This window comes from Lotus japonicus, chromosome 1, assembly GCF_012489685.1.
Source record: "Lotus japonicus ecotype B-129 chromosome 1, LjGifu_v1.2".
Taxonomy (NCBI): domain Eukaryota; kingdom Viridiplantae; phylum Streptophyta; class Magnoliopsida; order Fabales; family Fabaceae; genus Lotus; species Lotus japonicus.
In genome coordinates this window covers 119,239,587-119,245,962 of record NC_080041.1, presented here as the reverse complement: position 1 = coordinate 119,245,962, position 6,376 = coordinate 119,239,587, and the positions used below count along the sequence as shown (strand labels likewise).

Sequence of the window (6,376 nt, the reverse complement as noted above, 5' to 3'; positions counted from 1 at the left end):
AATTCAAATGTGAACAAAAAAATCATATATACAAATAACACAATGGAAAATATAAAAGAGGGAGTTATATCATTATCAAAATATGCTAGCAGATACATATAGCATACTATATTATTTTGACTTGTAGTCACGCCATGAGTTACACATAAAAAGATAAAAATAATGAAACTTATAAATATTCAAGAGAGAAGCTTAAAGTACACAATATTCCTCTTTTAATAACATGTTTCTCTATTGTTGACAATACCAATTTCCTCCAAAATTTTCTTCTCAAAATAATATATGTCCTCTAAATGATGAACCGTGAAAGAAAACAACAATAACACAATCATTGAATTAGTTTAGCTAAAGGCAAAACATACTTCCTTGGACCTTGTTCATCTTACAGAAACTCCATAGCACAAAATGAAAAAATCATATTCTTCCCTACTTTTATAAACTCCATAACACAAAATGAAAAATCAATAGTCAATTTCCCCTTTCAATTTCAAGATCAAGCTCTCAAGTACAGAATCTTCGAGATTTAATAACCATATCTCCCGGATGCCAGATGAAAAAATGTCCAAGATAGAAATATCTGAATCTGGAAAGGAGAGTCAGCATTCTCATAGCTTCTTGCAAGAAACCTGCCAATAAAATCAGACACAACCACCACACAAAAATGAGAACCCCCTTACGAACTAAATACTCAATATTGTGCATGATTCATGAACCCCAATATATGAAATGTAAAACGAAACATATAGCTTAGTTAAAGGTGAAAAATGGTCCTCACCAATCATTTAACCAACAATAAAATTGGAACAAAGTCTCATTTGCCAACCCCAATAATTGCATTAAATAAAAGAGTCTCAAATATTAGGAAAGACTTTGCCTTTGATAGAGATTGAGGAAATGGAAATAGTTGGAAAGATTTGGGTAAATTTTAAGGAGAAACTTACCAATGCATCATTTCACCAAACTCACTTTTTTCACCTTGCATACAAACACAACATCACCACAAACACCTGCACCAGCCTCAACAAAACTGATTAGAAGGTGTGAAAGTCTGGTAGAGAAATACTAATTAAGAAAACAATAAAAATAAAGAGAAGTACCTAAAAGTTTGCCTCTCCACGCCCAGTAATAGTTTCTCCATTAGAAATTCTTAAACATAAAGATGAAAACATAACGATTTCAATATGAAGTTCATCTTTCGTGGTCCGATCAATATAGTCACTCTCCACACCAAAATCAGCTACACCATACAAAGGAAGAGAAGAAAAAATAATTAGAACCACATTGCTAGTCAAGGCACACTACAGTTGTACTAATGAATATAGTCTTTAATGTTAATTCTTTTTGAACAACTAAATGCACACTACAGTTGTACTAATTTACAAACTTATCTATTGTTGTTATTGGATTCTATCAAGGGATGATACACATGTCCGTCATGCCCATAATTTCCTTCTCTTCCATTATGAGCGATCTACTATGAGTCATGCCTGCTTTAGTATCATCTGAAAATCCAGGACCAAGAATAACATTAAAAAAATTAGAACCATATTCAAGGCACACTACAATTGTACTTATGAATGAGGACCCATAAAACAATAAAATACAGTCATCTTAGAATATGATTTTGAAATAAAACAATCCATCTTTGATCTCACACAGTAAAAAAAAGGGAGTAAGTGAATATCATGGACAGTAATTTGGAAACCTCAATATCAAAAACTTCCTTGGCTCCAAAGTTGACTAATCTCTTACACTTGCTTTTGAGCCTATTTCAAACAGCCAAATCATCCTACAACATGAAAGAGAAGAGAATCAATGATGACATGGAGAACCAAGACTACAGATAAATGTATTTATCAAAATCTCCTATGTAAATATGGAAGCACTTAATTTAAACAAAGTAAACCTAAATTTATCAGTATAAGAAAAAGCAAAGAAAAATTGGATGGTGTTTCATCTACTTCAGCAGGGGAAATTTCATAGAAAATCAAAATAAAGTAGAAAATCGATAGCGGATCCAGGATAGAGGAAGGAAGTTTCTATAGAGAAAAAAATTAACGTTTAGGAAAATGAAAGGAAATGCAGAGATTGGATGCTTGTGTTCCTCTGGTTAGTTCTTAGATTCCTCCGGTTCAAACAGAAAAAGATAAACGGATCAAAGAATGAATTAATTACCGAGTCAATTGATGAGAAAAATTCCAAAACCGATTCAGATCGAAGAATAAAATTGAACCTGAGAACGAAATCAGATCAGGAATCGAAGCGGATTTGAAGAATGAAACAAAATTAAAGTGCTATTTATAGGAGAAGCATTATGAATCCACTCAAAAAATACTATGTATACAAAGCATAAAGGAATCAAACAAAAGGTATGGGGAAGTGAAAAATGTGTGTAGTTAATGGAAAGGGGAAATTTATCCACGGGGCTCTTCAATAGCTACCCAACCTTCATTAAGTTTGGATTAGAGTATTCTTAAAAATAAAAGATATACATAGAGAAAATAAAATACCAATACAAATCTACAGAATAGTGGAAGAAGGATTTCATGGGTGGTGTTATCATTAGAGTTGGAAAATAGGATCCTACACACCATGCATTTATAAAATAGACTTATCTATCAGCTAGGAAATCAAGAATTCAATAGTATATCCAGAAATATTAATTATGATCAAACCTATGCCTCCCATGTATATTCTCAACCTGGGAAATGAATTTAGTGAAGCATCACACTCCATTGCCGCACATTTAGGGAAGCAAAATAATTGTGAAAGAAAGAAAAAAATATAGCAAACATTTTAATTCTAAAACCAACCCGTTCAATCAAACTATGCAGTAAAGAAGAAATAGTAATACCTCAGGCTCACTACCATCAAAGTAGAAAATCCTCATAGTATAGTCAGTGCCATTGATTCCAGGTAAGAAAAAGATAACCCCATCAACACCAACACCAAAGTTTCGATCACAAATCTGCACAGCTTTCTCTGGACTGATCTTAGGTTCCGAAGAATCTCGATTATCAATCTATCCATAACTGATATCAAATCTGCACAGCTAGGAAATCCAGAATTCAATAGTATATCCAGAAAAATATGAGGGCGTGAGAGAGAAGCGATTCAGATTAAATAAAGAGAAACAAAGAAAGTCGCACCTGAAATGAAATGCCCCAATCAAATCCGGATTTTGCATGATGACAGCCTAAATAAGAAAGAAACAGGGAATAAGGGAATGAGAGATCAGCATAAACGTAAGCACTCATTTCGGTGGAAGAGCATGGGTAATGAAAAATTGGGTATAAAAGAACCCAGGATTTATGCTATCTAACGGGTCAAGCAGGGTACACAGATTGAGATTTGCTTTCTCCATGGTTGGAATTTCCTTTTAAAAAAAAAGTTGGTTTACATTTCCAACAATTGCTTGGGAGGAGAAAAGCCAGACGGTGATATGCAAAGTCAGGGTTTTAGTTCAAGATATTTTCAGTATAAAATCATTAAAATAAAAGTAAAACCTGATTGGCTAAAAAATAGGCAGTCTTTTAATGAGAAAAAAACTAATAATGAGGCTTTGAAAAATTGAGCTTTCTGCTAAACTTTTTAAATTTGAATATGTTGGTGACACCAATCACGTTTGGAAAGCTAAAATCAAAGCACATCTCACATAGTCTATTGTATGCAATGTCTCTATGTCTATATACAATGAATTTGCAAGCATTAGTCCATTGTATGCTAAAATCAAAGCACATCTCACATATTTGGAAAGCTGGAACAGATTCACAATTGAACATGATATCTATTACCTATCTTTTGAACCTCTTCTGTTTGAAAAGAAACATGAAAAAGACCATAAAAATGCAAAAGAACCTTAAGACAGTGTCGCAGGCATCAATCAATAAGAACCATGACAGGTAGAGGTTGCTACAAAGAAATGCCATGAAAGATACTACCTTGGAATGGAGTTCAGTTTTCACTTCCTAACTGAAGCATGAATCCTAGTTCCAAAGATTAACCAACATTGGGAAAGTCTTCTAGACTCAAACACTATACTCTCCACTAAAGTCATATAAATCTCCCATAGTCATCACAGGTAATATCATGCCATTGCCGACATGATATTTTTATTCCGGGAAGCCAAACTCAAATAATAACTCACCCTCTACAGTACATTAAAGAGGAAGTGAATGATAACACCATTATCAACATGAGACTTAAAAAAAGAGAGAACAAAATACCATTTTCAGATTCTTCTTCATTTTCAGTGATGATCTAAACAGTGTCACTGTAAAGTGAATCAAGCCAATTATGCAAGATTTTTACCCTGAATACAATTGATTTAAGATATTACCTTGTTGCCCGGTGACTCTGCTTCCTATCTAGCAGCCCTTGATGAACTTAGAGTTTTCACTAAAACTTGATGCTACAAAAAAATTCTCAGGTCATTAGAGTTTTCACTAAAACTTGATGATACACATAAAAGACAACCTGTCAAAATATATGATTCATGAATCAGCCTGCCAAAAGCCAAAAAAATGGAGAAATTAAAATAGAATATGTAAAGCCTTGTGGCCTGAAAATGGAAAAGCAATCAAACCTTGATTCAGAGTACAATAGAAAATCTTATCTGTGCAACCTCTCCAAATGAGACATCGACCATGCTTCATTGTCAGCTAGTTGGGCGTCAGACTGCACATGCCAAATATGTAGCCCTGCCCAACAAGAAAACATATCTGAGGGGATCCAAAAGAAAGGCCTCCAAGTTTTAAAAATTGAGAGCATAGATGCAGGAAGAGAGCTACGCACTTGAGAAACAAATTTGAATAATTCAGCTGAAGTAGCAAATGACAGGAACAAAACTAAAATGTAATTTCAAGATGAATGATGATGTCTTAAGTAAAACACAATTGACATAGAAAATATAACTATGCCAACAATGATCAATACTAAACAAACAAAGTAATCAATTCAAGGCCTTCCATCAAACAAAATCATTGCCAACTATGAGATTACCTAGCTCCAGTTATTGTTATGAACTGCTCGCGATGGCCTCTCCCCAATTTGTGCTGCAGTACAAATTAGAATAAATTATTACCACAACACACAACATAAATACATAAAAAATCAATCTAATTTTACACACTCAAGTTTGAGTACCAATTGCAAGGAAGGATCAATGATTATAATAGTAAGCAATCTTGTTTTTACATACATAAATAATTAAAGAAAAAACGACTCGGCGAATGTGACGGCAATGAAGAAGCTACGTGGTTAAGCATCTATTTGAAATTTGTGGAATCTGAAATGGTGAATTGCGAGAGGGGAGAGGAGGGTCTGGGGCAATTTGGGAGAAGTTTTCCAGAAAGAGTTCCAAGTAGAGTTCAGATGCGATACGGAGAAGGAGAATGAGGGTTCTTGCCAAGGCACCTGCGGTGTCGGAGCTCATAAAGAGAGGGATTGGGGCTTGGAGGGTGAATCGGCGGTGGTGAGAGTTGGGAGCGGAGGAGGAGGTCGGAGAGAGAGAGAGAGAGAGAGAGAGAGAGAGAGAGAGAGAGAGAGAGAGAGAGTCTGAATCTGAATAGATAAGGAGACGAACTGGGTATTTGAGTTCCTTCAAAATCAAAATTTGAAAAGCAAGCTGTAAAAATTTGAAAGGATGAATGGGAGAGGTGGGAGGTTGATTAGTACCGAGGAGAGAGCAGCATTGGGAATGGGAGGTGAGAGGATGAATCTCAAACAATCTTCAACAGATTTTAATTTCCACTCACGAACTATTATCCTATTGGCTACATTAGCGGTGGAATTAAATATAACTACTCAGTTTTTTAAAAGAGTTTAATTTTGTTAAAATGTGATTGGTTAGAAGTAGTGGAAAGTACAGTTTCAAAAAAAAGAAAGGTAGTAGTGGAAAGTAAATATAAATTAACAATTAATGTTAGTCAAAATAAATCTTTAAAATAATTCGAAAATTATTAAAATTGTAGGTGCTATTACATGGTTACCCTCCAATAAAAATAGAATTAGCAAAGATGCCACTCTCAAGTTTCCAAAAGTGGTAATAATATTTTCTTTTTGATTTTTTTAATTCTTCAAAAAATGGCTGAAACCACTCCCAATGGATGCCAAGTGTCAAAAATTTCCTTCTTATATGTTCTATTTTATATTGTATTTAGATAGGCTTTTCAAAAAAAAAATATGTGGTAAATAGTTGGAACTATATGAATGTTTGTAGTATGAGATAAATAAAAAAAATTCAACCTGAAAAAACATGGAGAATTTCACATGAGATGATCAAAGTCCCATTAAATCAATTCTTAAGTCTTTATGAAATAAGTCTATATTTATCTTGAAAAATGAGATGTATATATTAGTGTTTTAAGAAGGGTTG

The 6,376-nt window shown here is 33.9% G+C and overlaps 1 long non-coding RNA gene across 1 annotated transcript; it reads right to left on the bottom strand.

The window, feature by feature from the left end:
* Positions 1-213: 213 nt before the first annotated feature.
* LOC130729827 (uncharacterized) lies at positions 214-3,428 on the bottom strand. Its single transcript, XR_009016135.1, has 6 exons — positions 3,150-3,428; positions 2,855-3,044; positions 1,706-1,789; positions 1,098-1,502; positions 942-1,007; positions 214-626 (listed from the first exon to the last, which is right to left on the bottom strand). It is a non-coding gene; the product is annotated as an uncharacterized LOC130729827 (long non-coding RNA).
* Positions 3,429-6,376: the final 2,948 nt, after the last annotated feature.